The sequence below is a fragment of the Eriocheir sinensis genome, chromosome 26 (assembly GCF_024679095.1).
Source record: "Eriocheir sinensis breed Jianghai 21 chromosome 26, ASM2467909v1, whole genome shotgun sequence".
In the NCBI taxonomy this organism is placed as follows: domain Eukaryota; kingdom Metazoa; phylum Arthropoda; class Malacostraca; order Decapoda; family Varunidae; genus Eriocheir; species Eriocheir sinensis.
The window spans coordinates 18,583,562-18,603,010 of record NC_066534.1 but is presented as its reverse complement, the minus strand read 5'-3'; positions in this window follow the sequence as shown (position 1 = coordinate 18,603,010).

Genomic DNA, 19,449 nt, shown 5'->3' with positions numbered 1-19,449 from the left:
TGTAACTCTTCCTCCTCCTTCTCCTCCTCATCCTCCTCCTCCTACATATTTCCAACTTCCCTACAACTTTCCTCTCCCTCAATTTCATCCCTTCTCTTCTTCCTCGACTCCGCTATCAAGTAAAATTACGGTGTGTGTGTGTGTGTGTGTGTGTGTGTGTGTGTGTGTGTGTGTGTGTGTGTGTGTGTGTTTCCAATAACTGCCTTTCTGCCTGTCCGTTAAGCTGTCTGTCTGTCTGTCTGTTAACCCTCCTTTCTTTTTCTCTCTTTTCTTCTCCTTTCGTTCATTCTGTACTTTTTCTTTACTTTTGAACTCCCCCTCTTTCCTTCCTTCCTTCCTTCCTTCCTTCTTTTAGTTTCCTCTCCTTATTTTTCCCAACTTCCTTTCCTTCACTGTTACCTGTCCATACTTTCCCTCTCCTTCCCTACCTGTCCACCTGCCCTGTTCCTGTCATTCTGCCTCTCCACTGGCTAATAAGTATTTACCTTCACGGGGACTGTAAGACGAGGGTAGGAGAGCAAATTTGGCAGAAAAAATGACCAACTTACAAGACACAAGTAAAGAGAGAGAAAGAAAAGAGAGAGAAGACAGGGTGAATGAGGAGAGAAAAGAGAGCGAGGAGGATAGAGAGTGAAGAGAGGGGGGGATGAAAAGACTCGAAAGGAAAACAAATAATGAAATGAAAGAGAATGAAAAGATAACGTTACTTCACCTTCTCTATCATTCTCTCGACTCGTCCTTTCGTCAACATACCTGAAAAAAGAAGGGACATAATAATAATAATAATAATAATAATAATAATAATAATAGGAACAAGACAAAAAAGAAAATAAGTACAACAGCAACATACATAACAAAACACTTACACACACACACACACACACACACACACACACACACACACACACCAGTTACAAGACCCCTTCACGCTCTCCTTCTCTCTCCCTTCCCTTTCTCCCCCTCCCTCTCCCTCATTCCTCCCCCGCCCCCCTTTCACCTGGCTCGGCGCACCTGGCTCCCTCCCTCGCCAGGTGGCCCGGCCCGCCTTGGCACCCGGCCTGGCACCGATAAGGGGGGGAGGGGGTAGGGGAGAAAGGGGTGGAAAGGGGGGGGGGTCATGCACTCCCTTCTCTACTGGTATTCTCCCTTTCGAGCGCTCCCTTCCTTCCTTTCTCTCCTTCTTTACTCCCTTCTTCCTTCCTTCCTTCCTTTCTTCCTCTCTCTTCTTTCCTTGCTTTGTGTTTTCATTTCTTTTTCTCTTCTAACACTTTCTTCCTTCCTTTCTTGCTTCCTTCCTTCCTTCCTTCGTCTTTCCTCTCTTTTCCTTCCCTTCCTTCCCTTTTCAGATCCCTCTTCTAACACTCCATTCCTCCCTTCCTTCACAGCCTCCCTTCCTTTTCCTCTCCTTCAGTTCCCTTTTCCAACGTTCCCTTCCTTCCTTCTCTCCTTCATTCCCTTCTTTCCTTTCTTCCCTCCCTTCAATCAACCCTTCCTTCCTTTCTTTCCTTTCTTCTTTCCCTCCTTTCTTCCTTCATTCTCTTCCACTTCCCTTCCTTTCACTTTTCTTTATCCTCCTCCCTTTCCTTTCCCTTCTCTTCCCTTCCCTTCCATTCCTTCCCATCTCTTTCCCTTCTTAACATCTCTATTCCCTCTCATCCCTCCATAATCCTTTCCCTCCTCACCTCCCCTCTCTCTATCCATTTATTATCCTTTCCCTTCTCTTCCCCTTCCTTACCCCTCTCCTCATTCCCTGCTACTCTGCAATATCGCTGTGTACTACCACCCTCCTCCTCCTCCTCCTCCTCCTCCTCCTCCTCCTCCTCCTCCTCCTGATCGAGTTGCTTCCTCCTCCCGACTCGCTTTTACCTCCTATATTCGGGTCTTTTGTTCTTCCTTCTGAGAAACATCTCGTGTGTGTGTGTGTGTGTGTGTGTGTGTGTGTGTGTGTGTGTGTGTGTGTGTGTGTGTGTGTTACTCTCAGAACTATTGGCCAGGGAGGGAAAGAAAGGAAGAGTTATTTAACACGCATAAATTTTGTTACAGGAAGAAAAAAAGGAAGGAAAGGAATAGGAGGAAAAGGTAGGAATGGAGGAAATGGAGAAGAAAGGGGAGGAAAAAGGGGTGAGTACAGGGGCGATGGAGAGAAAAGGAAACATGAGAGGGAGAAAAGGGAGGAAAAGGGAGTGGAAGAAGAGAAGGGAGACATAATGAGAAAAGGGGAGAAAAAAGGGAGATAGGAAAGACATGGAGGAAAGGAAAAGAGAAAAGGGAGAGTAAATTTGAGAGGACAGGGGAGGAAAAAAGGGAGAGATCAAATAAGAGCTGGAGGAAAAAAGGAAGAAAATGAAGAAAAAGGAGGAAAAAAAGAGGTTCAACAGTTTTCGTTTTGCAAGAGAAGACAAAATGTTGCTGACGATTGCCTTCTTCCTCCTCCTCCTCCTCCTCCTCCTCCTCCTCTTCCTCCTCCTCCTCCTCCTCCTCCTCCTCCTCCTCCTCTCAACAACCTGGTATCTCACTGTCTCCTCTCTTTATATTCTCCTCCTCCTCCTCCTCCTCCTCTCAACAACCTGGTATCTCACTGTCTCCTCTCTTTATATTCTCCTCCTCCTCCTCTTCCTCCTCCTTCCTCTTCCTATCTGCTCTTCTTCCTCCCTGTTCCTCTTCCTAGTTCTTTCTTCTTCTTGTTCCTCTTTCTCTTCCTTCCATATTTTCATGCATGGTAATGGGAAGGGAAAAAAGACTGTCTCCTCCCTCTCTTCCTCTTTCCCCTCTTCCTTTCTTCTTCCCTTCCCTTCACTTCTTCCTTCATCTTTCTTCCCTCTCTTCCTCATCTCTGTTCTTCCTATCTTTCTATTTCCTTCCCTTCCATTCCCCTTTCCATCTCCTCTCCTTCCTCCTCCTCTTCCTCTTCCTCCTCCTCCTCCATTCCTTCATCCATCCCTTCCCCTTCACAATCCCTACATCCTTCCACCTCATTCCCCATCCTCTCCCTCCTCCTCCACCCTTCTCTTCCTCCTCCTCCTCCCTTCTTCTCCCTTGCCAAAGCGCTTCCCCAGGGGCCGTTCCTTCTCCCTTCCTCCTCCTCCTCCTCCTCCTCCCCTCCTGAGGATACTACGCGAAGGATATATTTGAGGACCCACGAGACGATCCCTTCAAGAAAAAAAGGAAAAAAGAAAAGGGAAAAAAAAGGAATTCGTAGATGGAAGGAAAAATATGTATTGGTGATTGGTTATTGTTGTTGGTCTGTGTTTGTTTGTTTGTTTGTATGTGTGTGTGTGTGCGTGTGTGTGTGTGTGTGTGTGTGTGTGTGTGTGTGTGTGTGTATCTATCTATCTATCTATCTATCTATCTATCGAGAGAGAGAGAGAGAGAGAGAGAGAGAGAAACAACTGGACAAATGCCAAGTCTTCTCTGGAATTGGAGCAGAAAAAGGAGGAAGAATAGTGAAGAGAGAGAGAGAGAGAGAGAATTCTGAACGTGACCCGTATATATCTTTTTCACACACACACACACACACACACACACACACACACACACACACACACACACCTCAACATTTATGAAAAAACAAAAGTCGGGAAAGAAAGAAAGTTTTGTAACATCAAAGTTTTATTATTAATTTGGTAACAGCAAACCACACTCCTCCTCCTCCTCCTCCTCCTCCTCCTCCTCCTCCTCTTCTTCTTCATATTCATCCACTTCCTCACTCTCTTTCTTTCTTTCTTCCTCTTCTTTCCCCTTCTTCTTTTACTTCCTATTCCTCCTCCTCCTCCTCCTCCTCCTCCATCTCCTCCTCTTCTTCCCCTTCTTTTCCTCCTCCATCTCAACCTCTTTTTTTTTCTCTGTCTTTCTTTCTCTCTTTCTATTATTACTACTACTACTACTACTACTACTACTACTTCTACTACTACTACTACTTCTACTACTACTACTACTACTACTACTACATTTCCTCCCCCTCTCACGCCACCACCACCATCACTACCACCACCATCACCACCACCACCACCACTACTACCACCATCACCACCACCACCACCACCACCATCACCACCACTACCACTACAACCACCATCACCACCACCAACAACACCAACACACGCACACACAAAAGGTCAGGCGGCCGAACACGAGGAACAAAACCATAAACAAACAAACAAACAAACAAACAGAAAAAAGAAAGAAAACAAACACACAAGTAATATGGCTCGAGGGAGAGGCGGTCCCGAGAGAGAGAGAGAGAGAGAGAGAGAGAGAGAGACTACCACAATTCAACGCGAAAAATAAAAACAAAAATATTTCTTTGTTCCTTTTTCCCATTTTTTCTTTTTTTCTCCTTTTTCTTCTTTAATTTCTTCTTTTTCTTCTCCCTCTTCTTCTTTTATTCTTCTACTTTTCTTTTCTTTTTCTTCCTCCTTATCCTCTTCCTCTTCCTCTTCCTCCTCCTCCTAACTTCTAATCCTAATCCTCCTCCTTCTTTTCTGTCTCTTTATCCCTACTTCCATTATCTTCCCCTCCTCCTCCTCCTTCTTCTCCTCCCCCCTCAGGCTAATATCGGGCAAGAGTAGGGTGTAAGAGGGTGCAAGAGGAGGATGCAAGAGGTATTTCATCGTAGTAAGAGGAAAAATATCGAAGAGGCCTCGGATGATGTCAGTCAGCGTCAACCTTTTAGTGGAGGGAGGGAGGGGGAGGGAGAGAAGAATGGAAGAAAAGAAATAGGAAGAAGGAGGGATCGGGAAAGGAAGGAGGGGATGTGAAGTGAAGGGAAGAGAAGGGAAGGGGAGGAAAGAGAGAGGAAGGGAAGGGAAGGGGAAGGACGAGAAGGAGAGAGGAGGGGAGAGAAGGGGAGGAGAGAAGAATGGAGGGAAGAAATAGGGAGAAGGAGGGATGGGGAAAGGAAGGGGAGAAGGAGGGAGAGGATGTATGTGAAGGGAAGGGAAGATGAGGGAAGGGGAGGGAAGAGAGAGGAAGGGAAGATAAGGGAAAGGAAGAGAAGGAGAGAGGAGGGAGGGAGGGAGGGAGGAAGAAAAGAAGGAAGGAAGGGAAATGAAAGAACACAAAGGAAGAGAGGAGAGGAAGGAAGAGAGAGGAAGGGAAGGGAAGGAAGTAAGGGAAGAAGGAAGGGAGGGAGAGGAGGAGAGAAGAAAAGAAGGAAGGAAGAGAAATGAAAGAAGAATGAAAAGGAATGGAAGGAAGAAGGCGAAAATGGAAAGGAACACAGGGAGGAAGGGAGAGAGAGAGGGAGGGAGGAAGGGAGGCAGGGAGGGAGGGAGAGAGAAGGGAGAAGTGAAGGAAAAAAATACAGGAAAAGAACAAGAAAAGGACAAGACAAGAACAAGAAGAACAAAAAAAAGATGAATAACAAGAAGAGGAGGTAAGGGGGAAAGGAGGAAGAGGCAACAGGAAGAGGAAGAGGAAGAGAAGGAGGAGGAGGAGGAGGGAAAAACAGAGTAATTGCCAATCAAGAAAATAAAACGAAAAGCCGAAAAAAAAATTGAAAATGTCTAAAAAAAGATTGAGATTAAGAAAACGATTACCGAGTCTCCGCCAAGATTAGGTAAACGGCATCCTCTTAGACCCCCTGCCCCCCTCCCCTTCCCTTCCCTTCCCTTCCCTCTCATTCCCTTCCTTTCATCTCCCTTCCCTTCCATTCCCTTTGCTTTCCTTCCTTTCCCTTCCCTTCCCTTCCCTCTCATTCCCTTCCCTTCATCTCCCTTCCCTTCTCTTTCCTTCCATTTCCTTTGCTTTCCTTCACTTTCCTCCTATTCCCTTCCCTTTCCTTTCCCTTCCCTTCCCTCCCCTTCCTTTCGTTTCTCTTCCCTTCTCTTCTCTTTCCTTTCTTTTCCTTCCTTCCCTCCTATTCGCTTCCCTTTCCTTCCTTTCCTTTCCCTTCCCTTCCCTCCACTTCCTTTCGTTTCCCTTCCCTCTCCTTCACTCTCATTCCCTTCCTTATCCTTCCCTCCCATTCCCCTCCTTTTCCTTCCTTCCTTCTCATTCCCTCCCCTTTCCTTTCCTTCCTTCCCTTCCCTTTCCTTCCCTTCCACTTCCTTCCCTTCCCTTACCTCCCCTTTCCATCCCTTCCCTTCCCATCTTTCCCCATTCCTCACTCTTCAATCTTCCAGTCATATAATTGTTTCCTTCCCCATTTTACCTATTTCCTCTTCTTCCCTTTTCTTCCCTTGCCTCTTCTCCCCTTTCATCCCCTCTTCGCATTCTCCTCCCCTCCTCTCCACACCTATTCCTCACTCCACTCCACCTCTTTTCCTTTCTCTCTACCCCTCTCCTTCCTCCCCCCTCCACCTCCTACACACACACCCCTTCACACACACTCCATGGTCCTCACCCTGTATATATCCCCCATTAATTTGTACCCATCCTGCGCCACCTGCATATTAATTAGGTGTCTCGTTTACCTGCCCGTGTGTGAGAGAGGGTGTGAGAGGGTCCCGCGGTGCACCTGAGGAAGCGGGGGAGTGAGAGGAGAGGAGAGGAGGGATGGGGAGAGAAAGAGAAGGAGTAGGGAGAAGCATAAGTGAAGGAGGTGTAGGGAGAAGAGGAGAATGCGAAGTAGAGATGAAGGGGAGAGGAGAGGGAAGAGGAGGAAAGAATGTAGGATTTTTTTTTTAAATTCTGCCCCTAGGTTTTTTTTTTTTTTTTTTTACAACAAAGGAGACAGCTCAAGGACACAAAATAAAAGGAAACAATAATAGAAATCCCGCTACTCGCTGCTCCTAAAAAGAATCAAAAGAGGTGGCCGAAAGAGCGGGGGTGTCGGTAGGTTGCTTCGAGGGGCCTCTGCGACGACCCCAGCCCGATAGTGGAGCAGGCGAATTTTATTTATAGTGGATGCCGCGATGTATATGACTCTTCCCTGCCCCATGCTGCTCCCTGGTGCTCTGAACGAAGTCGCTGAAGTTAAGGTTGATTGAAGGTCTGGTCAGCATGTGGGTAACCTTCCGCCACTCACAGATAGTTGAAAAATCAGTGTGTTTTGGTGAGTGAGAGAAAATGTGAGAGGCAAAAAAGACAGCTTAGATAAGGAAGTAGAATATGAAAAACGAAAAACAAAAAGAAGGGAAATGAAGAAAATGCAAGAAATAAAACGAAGAAAAAAGACGAATTAGATAAGGAAGTAAAACATGAAAAACAAAAAACAAAAAGAAGGAAAAAGAAAATGCAAGAAAAAAAAACGAAGAAGAAAGACAAATTAGAAAAGGAAGTAAAATATGAAAAACGAAAAAAAATGAAGGAAAATAAAGAAAATGCAAAATCGACAACGAAAGGAAAAATGAAGAAAGAAAACGATGAAGGAGAGAAAATGAATAGGGGAAGAAGAGATGAGGCGCGGGTGAGCAGGATAGCATATGGTAGGTTGGCAGTACACTATGAAATCTATTGAAGGGGAAGGGAAAGGTATGTTGAGAATAAAGGGGAATAGACGAGGGAGGACTAAAACAATATGTATAAGGTCGTTAGTAACACAGGGAGCGAGAGAGAGAGAGAGAGAGAGAGAGAGAGAGGTGGTGATGAAAACTAAATATGAACAGTACAATATCTCCCCTCTTCCTCCCCCTCCTCCTCCTCCTCTTCTTCCTCCTCCTCCTCCTCCTCCTCTCTCTCTTATATATCCTCCTACTCTTTCTCTTAATTCTTACATTTCTCTTCAACTTTCTCCTCTTCCTCATAATTTTTTTCCTCTTAATTTTCTTTCTCCTCCTCCTCTTCCTCCTACTTCTACTACTACTACTACTACTACTACTACTACTACTATTACAACTATTCTATTACTACTATTGCTACTAATACTACTGTTACTACTACTACTATTACTACTACTGCATTCGCCTTGGTACTGTTGGTGGTGGTGGAGGTGATGATGATGATGATGATGATGGTGGTGGTGGTGGTGGTAATGATGGTAGTGGTGGTTGTGGTGGTGATGGTGGTGGTGATAACTTCATCCAAAAACGCTACTTCATATACCTCCCTTACAAATCCCTCCCTCCCTCCCTCCCTCTCTCTCTTTCTCTCCCCCTCCCTCCCTCCTTCCGCCTCGTTCGTCTCCCTCAACATCTATTCTCTCCTTTTGAGTCTCTTGGGAAACAGGTTGGTTTCTTCTCTCTCTCACACACACACACTCTCTCTCTCTCTCTCTCTCTCTCTCTCTCTCTCTCTCTCTCTCTCTCACACACACACACACACACACACACACACCAATCTCTATCTCACACACACACACACACACAAACACACTCTCTCTCTGTCCATTACACACACACACACACACACACACACACACACCCTTTCTGTCCATTTAGAGCCCCACACACACACACACACACACACACACACACACACACACACACACACACCCCCTTTCTGTCCATTTAGAGCCCCACACCCACACACACACACACACACACACACACACACACACTTCTTTCTGTCCATTTAGAGCCCCATACACACACACACACACACACACACACACACACACACACACACACACACACACACACACACACATATTTCTGACCATTTAGAGCCCCAAAACAAACACAAACACACACACACACACACACACACACACACACACACACACACACACACACACACACACAATTCTCTCTCTCCATATAGACCCCCATCTCACACACACACACACACACACACACACACACACACACACACACACACACACTTCTTTCTGTCCATTTAGACCCCCATACCAAAACCACACACACACACACACACACACACACACACACACAGATTACTGACAATTAAGAGCCCAATACCGTACACACACACACACACACACACACCCCCACACACACACACAAACACACTTCTTTCTGTCCATTTAGAGCCCCATACCTTACACACACACACACACTTCTTTCTGTCCATTTAGAGCCCCATACCTTACACACACACACACACACACACACACACACACACACACACACACACACACACACACACACACACACACTTCTTTCTGTCCATTTAGAGCCCCATACCTTACACACACACACACACACACACACACACACACACACACACTTCTTTCTGTCCATTTAGAGCCCCATACCTTACACACACACACACACACACACACACACACACACACACACACACACTTCCACCTTCCTCTCATCACACGTCACACACATAACCATCCACAACCTTCCCTTCCCTTCCCTTCCCTTCCCTTCCCTTTTCCTACTCCTCCTCTAACCACTCCTCTCTTTCCCTCTCCTCTCCTCAAAACACAAAATAAACAGGCCTCTTCCCTCCTCCTCCTCCTCCTCCTCCTCGTTCCCCTTGTTTTCCCTTCCCTTCCTCCCCTCGTAGGCGTTGTGTCCAAATAGCTTTGTTTTGCCCTCGCCGATTTTTTTCGTTTCGGGGCAAAGTAGACAAGAAGCGGGGCGGTGAGAGGCGCGGCGGGGAGTGGGAGGGGAGGCTGCGGGGAGAGAGGACCAGAGGGGAGAGGAAAAACGTGAGGAGGAAACAGGGCAAAAGGTAGTGAGAGATAGAAGGAATAAGAGAGGGAGAGACGAAGGGAGAAAGGGAAAAGTGATAGGAGAATGAGGGAAGAGGGGATGGTGAAGGGAAGAGAGGAAAGAGGGGAGGGAAAACCGAGAGGAGTAGGGGGAAGTGGTGTTAAGGGAAATGAGAAAGAGGAAAGAAAAAATAACGAGAATAGATTGACGAGATAGTGAAAAGGGAGAGGGAGGAAGAGGGGAGAGGGGAGGGGAAAACAAGGGGAGGAAAAGAGAATAGTAGTGATGGTGAGGGAAAGGAAAGAGAGGAGTGGGAAAGAGGAAGAAAGAAGATTGAGGGGAGAAGGGAAGGGAGAGGGAGAGGGGAGAAGAGGAGAAGGGACGGTGAATGGAGAAACAGGAGAGAGAGAGAGAGAGAGAGGAAGTATGACATGGTGGTGACAGAGAGAGAAAGTGAGTGGAGATAGAGAGGGGGTGGGAAACAGGAGCCGAGGAGAGAGGGAGAGAGGGAGAGGGGAGGAAGCGGATTGTGGCGAGAGGGAAGCCCCGGGAGAGAAAGAGAGAGAGAGAGAGGAGGGAAAAAGGGGAGGGTTTCAGAGGAGGAGGAAGAGGAGGAAGAGGAAGAGGAGGTTTCCCTACAGACATTTACAACTGACTCCTCCTCCTCCTCCTCCTCCTCCCCCTGTCCCCTTCCTCCTCCCCCTCCTCTTCCTCCCCTTCAAATTTAAAAAAAAGACAGCCATGACAGCTCCTCTTAAACTCTCACCAGATTTAGAGAGAGAGAGAGAGAGAGAGAGAGAGAGAGGTAACGTAATTCTATCTATATACTTAAATTTGTCAACATTGTATTAGTATTTCCACCAACAGAAAAAGTGGTCCTAAACTTTCCATCTATATCCTTTTCTTAATTTCTTTTCTTTTTTTTCTTATCTTTTTTTCAATCCACACTTCAATTAATTCAGAATCGAGTAAAATATAAAAATGAAGAAAATAATGAAGAAAAATAGGAAAAAATAAAAACTTTACTATTATTATTTATTATTTCCCTAAACAGAAGAGGATGTAAAGGTCTCTCTCTCTCTCTCTCTCTCTCTCTCTCTCTCTCTCTCTCTCTCTCTCTCTCTCTCTCTCTCTCTCTCTCTTGCTTGCTCATTCGCTCACTCCCTTTTCATTTATTTTCTAATTTCCATTTTTATTTCATCCTCACTTTCTTCCTTTTTTAGATCGCCTTTCTCTCTTTACCCTCTCTCTCTCTCTCTCTCTCTCTCTCTCTCTCTCTCTCTCTCTCTCTCAATTATCGTTATTTACCCAGTCAATGAAAATGTTTAGTATCGTTAACAAACTCTCTAAAATTTTATCATGTCACGTAATTTTAACCTTTTTTACAACATATACTTTAAAGGCCATAGCCCATAGTAAGCGAGCGCTGCCCTTCAATGCAACACAACACCTAATTATTGCCTTTATCGACATTAATACAGTGTGCATTTTTTTTGTGTGTATTACAGACAACGGAGGGCGATCATTCATTCATTATCAATCACTATTCAATACATTTTTAATCAACATATTCGCCGAGTAATAATAAACTACTTAATCAGCTTTATCTATAGTGTTACCGGACTTTCTACGTATGTTTTTTCTAGCGTAATACAGGCAACGGAATCGAGAGGCGGTGGCTGTGTGGTAAGCGTGCCGACGCGGAGTGCACGAGGAAGTGGGTTCGCATCCTCCCCGCCGCCATAAACTGAGATTTTTCAGTCACCGCCGAGTGGCCCAAGACTACCCACATGCTGTCCTGAAGACCACCTATCAACCCAGACTCTAGATTCTCTCTCTAAAGTATCAAAGATGAGCTCCGAGGGGCAGCATGAGCCAAGCTAGATAGCGTTACTATAAACACTTGCCTGCGCCATAAAGGACTGGGCCCGATCATCAGGACCCTCCAAGAATGTAAATAAAAAAACGATGACTTATTTTTATTATTATTATCATTTTCCAATACATTTTTCATCACTAACTAAACATTAATAATCAACTAGTTAATTACCTTTATCGAAGCCACTATGATGCATGTTTTTTTAGTGTTATACAAGCAGCGGGCGGATCATTATCACTATCATTATCACTATCATTATCACTATCATTATCACTATCACATTTTTATTCATTATATTCGCTGAGTAATTAATTTCCCTTTGATAAACTACTTAATTACCTTTATCAAAATTACTAAAGTGCCTATATACGTGTTTTTAGTGTAGCACAAGCACCCAACGGACGATCATTCACTATCATCATCACTATCACTTTCCAATACACTTTTGTAACTATTATATTCGCCCGTGTAATTAGGTGCCGCATAATATACTATACTGCCTAATTACACTTAACGAAATTACTACAGCGCCTACACGTTTTTTTTTTTATGTAACACACCAACGAACGGTCATCACTATCACTTTTCAATACACTTTTGTAACTATTATATTCGCCAGTATAATTAGGTGCCGCATAATAGACTATACTGCCTAATTACACTTAACGAATTTACTACAGCGCCTATACGTTTGATGTAACACAGCTAACGAACGGACGGTCATCACTATCACTTTTCAATACATTTTTAATCATTACATTCGCCGAGTAAATTAGTTTATGGTCATGAATATTTACAAGCCGCCGCCGCCGCCGTGTCAGCGGCGGCGGCGGCGATGTAACTACTTTGCCGATATGCTGTTAATTATATATGTCATTATTCCACGGACGAGGCGAGTGTTACGAGGCGCGGGACTGGGTTTTGTTTACTCTCTCTCTCTCTCTCTCTCTCTCTCTCTCTCTCTCTCTCTCTCTCTCTCTCATAATTATGTTTCTATGATCGCTTTGTAGTATTATAGGCAAGTTATTTTTTTCATCCCTTCGTAATGAAACTCTGTAATGAATGGGTTTTTTTTCTTTATCATTTTTTGTGATCTTTTGGAAACTATTTTTGATCGTCTTTTTTTTAGTTTTCTTTATTATTATTTCAGACAAGCTAACAAAACACTATCTAATATTCCTCTCCTTCTATCTTCCTCCTCCTTCTCCTCCTCCTGCACATTCTCACTCCCGTCCTCCCCTTCCCTTCCCTCCCCTCAATTTCCTACCCTTCTCTCCCCTCCCTTTCCCTACCATACTCTTCACTATCCTCCCCTTCCCTTCCCTCCCCTCCCTTTTCAACCCTTCCCTCCTCTCTCTTCCCTACCCTTCTCTTCCCTACCCTCCCCTTCCCTTCCCTTCCCTCCCCTCCCTATCCTCCCTTCCCTACCCTTCCCTTCCTTCCCTACCCTTCCCTTCGCGTCCCAACCTCAGCCCTAAACTCTAAACCGTATAATTTTTGTTTCTCTTCCGATGAGTAACCAATTCCGGCATTACTGAGTGACTGAATTTTCGGTATTAACAAGTAACAATATTTCCGGTTCCAATTAGCAACATAATTTCCCGTGGCCTAAATATCAGTGACTGAATTCCCGGTATTAAAAAAAAAAAGTGACAATTTCTTTAGCGTCAAAATTAATGAGTGACAAAATTTTATGTGTGTGTGTGTGTGTGTGTGTGTGTGTGTGTGTGTGTGTGTGTGTGTGTGTGTGTGACAAAATTTTCGGCATCAATGAAGAGATAACATTTTTTTCAGGAGTTTCCGTCTGATTCTGTTATAATTTCTGTTAATGTTAGTTTCTGTTAATTTGATCGCTTATATTTCGGCATCTTCCTTCTTTAGTCTGTCTATCTAAATAGGGAAAGTTTTTAGTGAGCATTAACATATTAGTTCACTCTTTAATGACCCTCACCTTCCTCCTATACTACTACTACTACTACTACTACTACTACTACTACTACTACTTCTACCACTATTCCACTAATAATAATAACATTAATAAACATCAAAGGCCTGCATATGCGTCCCGGTTTGAACTCTATGACGAATGTATTTCAAACTTTTGTACACACACGAAATTATGGGAGTTTGGTATTAGTGGAGTTAACGACGAACCTAACTTTTTTTGTGTGAGTTTGACATTTCTGCATCACTCACTAACACACACACACACACACACACACACACACACACACACACACACAGTAGTAGTAGTAGTAGTAGTAGTAGTCATAGAAGACAAGTCAGCTGATCTTATATACTGATTTGTAATAATAATAATAATAATATATAAAAAAAGATGTTAACTCGATGCCCTTAGTCTCTCTCTCTCTCTCTCTCTCTCTCTCTCTCTCTCTCTCTCTCTCTCTCTCTCTCTCTCTCCAGCTCGTGCCATAAGCCTGCCTCTCTCTCACGTCCACTCGCTCACTCACTTTATGCTTCTACACACTCCCCAGACACTCACACTCACTCACCCACCCACCACCACCACTACTACCACCACCACCACCACTACTCTCCCTTCTCCCCTCTCTCAGTCACGACCACCTCTATCAACTCTCTCCCTTACCACCACTATACACCACTACTCCATTAACCACTCCACCACTACCACTCCACTTCTCATTGATCCTCCTCCACCACCCTCATTCTCCCTCCCTTCCTCCCTTTCTTCACTACCTCTTAACCATTCTTCACTGTATCACACCATCCTTCTCTTTCCACTACCTCACCATCATCACCACCCTCAATATCTCTCCGTCTCCTTCTCCTCCTTCTCTTTCACCATTCTCTATTTTTCCCTCCTCCCTCCTTTCTCTCCCTACCTCCCTTCCTCATCCTCTCCTTACCTAACGCTTACCCTCCTCTCCTTTGTCTCCCATTTTCATTACAAAGCACACCATCTCTCACTCTCTCTCCCTTCTCCTCTTCCTTCTTCTCTTTCACTATTCTCTCTATTTTCCCTCCTCCCTCCTTTCTCTCTCTCCCTCCCTTCCTTATCCTCTCCTTACCCAACTCTTACCCTTCTCTCCCTTGTCTCTCATTTTCATTACAAAGCACACCATCTCTCCCTCTCTCCCTCTCTCCCTTCTCCTTCACCTCCATCTCCACCGCCGTCACAAGGATGCTGCAGAGGCCACGCGTTGAGCCAGGCCAGACGGGCAGATGTAGGCCGGTTCAGCTGTGTAGAGGCAGCGTGCCAGATTATCGTATCCACCATTGTATTTACCGTTTTTAGACACTTAACTATAGCAAAAAGACACTAATAATTAAACCTTCCAACGGTAACGATAAATAAATGTAGTTATTGGAATGGACGAGACAGTTTTGGAGTCGGAAATCGGAAAACACAAGAGGCTGAGTACGACAATCTGGCACCGTAGTGTAGAGGAGTGACTCAGGGCCCGGCGAGGCGATACACACACACACACACACACACACACACACACACACACACACACACACACACACACTCTCTATATATATTCCTCCTTCTTTCCCATATTTTGAATCTCCCCTTCTTCTCTTTCCTTCCTATTCCCCTCCCAGCTCACTATATTCCTGTCACAGATTTTGTAACTCCCCTACTTCTCTATCCTCCCTATCCCCCTCCCAGCTCACTATTCCTCCTCCTTTCCCACTTTTTGGAACTCCCCTTCTTCACTTTCCTTCCTATCCCCCTCCCAGCTCCCTATAGTCCTCTCCCCGTTCTCCCTTATCTCTCACGCCTATCCTTCCCCCTTCACCCCTCGCTCCCCACACCCACACCCACTCTCTCGAGGCCTTAAATAGACGGACAGGCGCAGCAAAACAAGGAAGTGTGCTGTGCTGTTGTGGGTTATTATAGTCTGTTTATTCTCGTTATATTTTCTGGCGTCTGTTCCTCTTTACTTATTGGCGTGCTCTTGTTTGCTCTTCGTGTTGGGGTGTTGCTGTTCTTGTTTTCTTGTTTGTTTGTTTGTTTGTTTGTTTAGCTTCTTGTTCTCCCTCTTGTACTTTTTCGTCTTGGTTTTATTTTTTTTGTTTCTCCTGTAATGTTTCTTCTTCTTCTTCTTCTTCTTCTTCTTCTTCTTCTTCTTCTTTCAGTTGCTTTTACGAAACGAACGTTTGTTTATACTATACTGTTACTCCTACTACTACTACTACTACTACTACTACTATTACTACTACTACTACTACCCTTACTAAATACCACCAATATCCCTTTTACTGACTAATAATAAGATAAACAAAAAACAACAACCACCAATGCAAAATATCACGATTGCGTAACCCAATTCTAGACAAGCTAACTAAACCTTCTCTAATCTTTCTCCTACTCTCATATATCCCTCTCCGCCTCCTCCTCCTCTCCTCTCCCATCCCTCTCTCCCCAGACCCTCCCATTCCTGCACATTCTCACTCCACTCCTACTCTCTCCATCCCTCCCCTTCCCTTCCTTCCCTGCCCTACCGTGTCCCGTCCTCAGCGCTAAACTCTGCCATATTAACACTTGCAAAAACATCATCTGAGTGTCGGGTATCGCGGAGAGCAGACCCTTGGTGGCTTACCCTTAGAGACGCGGCCTTGAGGGGGATGGAGAGAGAGCTTGGAGGGTAAGGGGAAAGAGAGGAGAGAGAAAGGAAGGGAAGAAGGGATGATAAACTCGAGGGAAGATAAGTAAAGGAGAAGGGAGGAATATAGGAAACTGAGAGGGGAAAGGAGGTTTAGGAAGAGCAAGAAGGAGAAGCAAGGAAGGGAAGAGATGAGAGAAAACATTGGAATACAGGGAATTAGGAAGGGAAAGGGAAAGAAACGAGGAGAAAGGAGGAAGAGAAAGGAGGAAAAAATTAAAATAGAACTGTTATAAGGAAGTGTAAACATATGAAAAGAATAATAAATATGGGGAGGAGAAAATGGACGGAAAGGGAGAGACGGAGAGAGAGGGTTAGACACGGAAGTGTGTATGTGTGTGTGTGTGTGTGTGTGTGTGGTATCGGCAGGTTCCAGCAGTGTTAGTAATGGCTAATTACCCCTACCCCTCCCCCTCTCTCTCTCTCTCTCTCTCTCTCTCTCTCTCTCTCTCTCAGGGATGTCGTGAATACAAGAAATGTGTATTCGAATAAGAATACGAATACTTCATATTTATACGAATACGAATATTCTGAAATACTGATAATTCGAATACAAATCCAAATACTTCACGAGAGTATTCGTGAATGCATTCATGAACACTTTTCGTTGAAAATAAGTTTTTCATGTAGGCAGCTCGGCAACGAACTTATAACTGATCCAGTATTCTGTACGTGTTTGTCACACCTAGACGTATTTGTTTTCCAAAATATTCAAGTATATTTCTAAGCTGTACTGAAGGAAACAACAAAATACCTATATCGCTCTAATACATGTAATATCCAGGGATTCCAGAGGGGGGGAGGCAACAAAATAGATTAAATCCAACAACGAACCTGTATATATATATATATATATATATATATATATATATATATATATATATATATATATATATATATATATATATATATATATATAGCTACTTGCAAACATAGTTAGCCTTCATTGTTACCTACCTAGAATGACTGCTATTCCTGTAGATCTGAAGTTTTGTAGATGTCAGCTGTCGTAAGTTCCAGCAATACATGCAAGCTTTTCTCTACAAACACTAGGCACATCAAGTACACCAACTCTATGTTTTACACTATCAATTATCTTCTTATGTTCTGCCCCAGCAGCATGCTTTTCTTTATCTGGTTTACCCGCCTTTCCGTCAGAATTACACAATTTACAGTGGAAATACATAGGCCCCTTGCCGCTTCTTGTCAGACAACTTTTAAACAACGGGTCACTTTCCCATTTTTCTGTGTGTTTCTGCGTATACGGCTGTCGTTGCCGCTTGGCTGGAGCACCAGACATGACTACTGCGTATTAGTAACAAAGGCGAGAACTGAACTAAGTGACCGTGTGAGACAGACTGAGGGAGAATACTGGCACTGGTAAGAAGCGGCCAGGGTGAATACGCGTCTCGGTCTCGTAGATTCAGCTAGCTAGCAGGGGCGAGGGAGGGAAGGGGAGGGACGGTATACGGGTCTCCTACAAGTCATGACAGGAAGAGGGAAGGAAGAGTGAACGGCAGGGGAAGGATATAGTGATCGAGAGAGGCCTCACAAGTAGGTTGAAATGCAATTGACCTGTATCATACACGTCGCACAAACAGGAACGAAGATTTCTAACTTGGAAGGAACAATAACTTATTTCTGATGATGGATTTAAGATTATTCGGCATATTATTCGAAGAACACGATCACTTTTCCCAAGTATTCGAATACGAACACGAATACACCCAAACACTGTATTCGAATGTATTCTTATACGAATACCGAATACGAATACCCCATCCCTGACGTGTGTGTGTGTGTGTGTGTGTGTGTGTGGTATCGGCAGGTTGCAGCAGTGTTAGTAATGGCTAATTAAACCCCTCTCTCTCTCTCTCTCTCTCTCTCTCTCTCTCTCTCTCTCTCTCTCTCTCTCTCTCTCTCTCTCCATTCGTCTGCTTGCCTAAGGAGAAGAGAGGCAAAAGGAGGAAGAGAAAGGGAGGAGGAAGGAAGAGGGGGAGGAAGAAAGAGAAAAAGAAAGGGGGGAGAGAGAGAGAGAGAGAGAGAGAGAGTAAACAGGAAGTGGTGTGCAGGAAGGAATAAAGGCGAGAAGTGGAAGGAAAATTAATAAATAGGAGGAAGAAAGAAAGGTAGTGGAGAGAGAAGACAGGTGGAGGTAAAAGCTTGGAGAAAGGAAGGAAGAAAGAAAGAAAGAAAGAAAGATAGATAGATAGATAGATAGATAGATAGATAGATAGATAGATAGATAGATAGAAAGAAAGAAAGAAAGAATGGAAAGAAGGAAGGAAGGAAAGGAAACAAATAGAGAAAGAAAAGAGGGAAAGAAGGAAGGAAGGGAGGAAAAGGAAGGAAGAAGAGAAAAATAAACAATAAATAAACAAGAATATTGAAAAAGAAGACAAAAAACAACACGTACAAACACGAAATATTTGCATACTCTCTCTCTCTCTCTCTCTCTCTCTCTCTCTCTCTCTCTCTCTCTCTCTCTCTCTCTCTCTCTCTTTGTTCCCTCACTTTTCATTGCACCTTTTCTCGTCCTTCCTTCCCTCCTCCTCCTCCTCCTCCCTCCTCCTCCTCCTCCTCCTCCACTTCTTTTCTCCACTTTTCTCAATATCTCTCCCTCTCCTCCTCCTCCTCCTCCTCCTCCTTCTCTTTCACCTTTCTCTATCTTTCCCTCCCCCCTTCTCTCCCTCTCTCTCTCTCCCTCTGCCTCCCTTTACCTACCTACTTCCCTCCCTCCCTACCAATCTCTTTCCCTTCTCTCCCTTCTCTCTCATTCTCCCTTCCCTCTCTGATCTTCCCATTCCTTGCCTTTTCCCTTCCTCCCCTTCCCTCCTCCCTTCACCTTCTCCCCTTTCTCCCCTTCCTTCCCTTCTATCTTGCATCCCAGCTCCCTTCCTCGCTCCCTCCCTACCTTACCTTACCTACCTACCGACCTTGCCTACCTGCCTCTCGTGGGTGTAGGCTCTTATAAAGGTGTACTGTGGCTCTCGGGACTCTGCTACACAAACTACTCTCTCTCTCTCTCTCTCTCTCTCTCTCTCTCTCTCTCTCTCTCTCTCTCTCTATCTCTCTCTCTCTCTCTCGTTCTCCGCCTCTCTTTTTGTATATTCTCCTTTTCTCTCTCCCCTTACTCTCTCTCTCTCTCTCTCTCTCTCTCTCTCTCTCTCTCTCTCTCTCTCTCTCTCTCTCTCTCTCTCTCTCTCTCTCTCTCTCTCTCTCTCTCTCTCTCTCTCTCTCTCTTTTCCTCATTCCTTCTTCTACCCATCTACCTTCCTTCACCTCTCCTGTCTCTTTCCTCCTTTTCCCTTTCTCCCTTCATTTCTTCCCCTTTTTCTTCCTCCTCCTCCTGTAATCTTTCATCTCAGCTCCCCTTTCTTATCCTCTCCCCTCCCACGTCCCCCATTCCGTT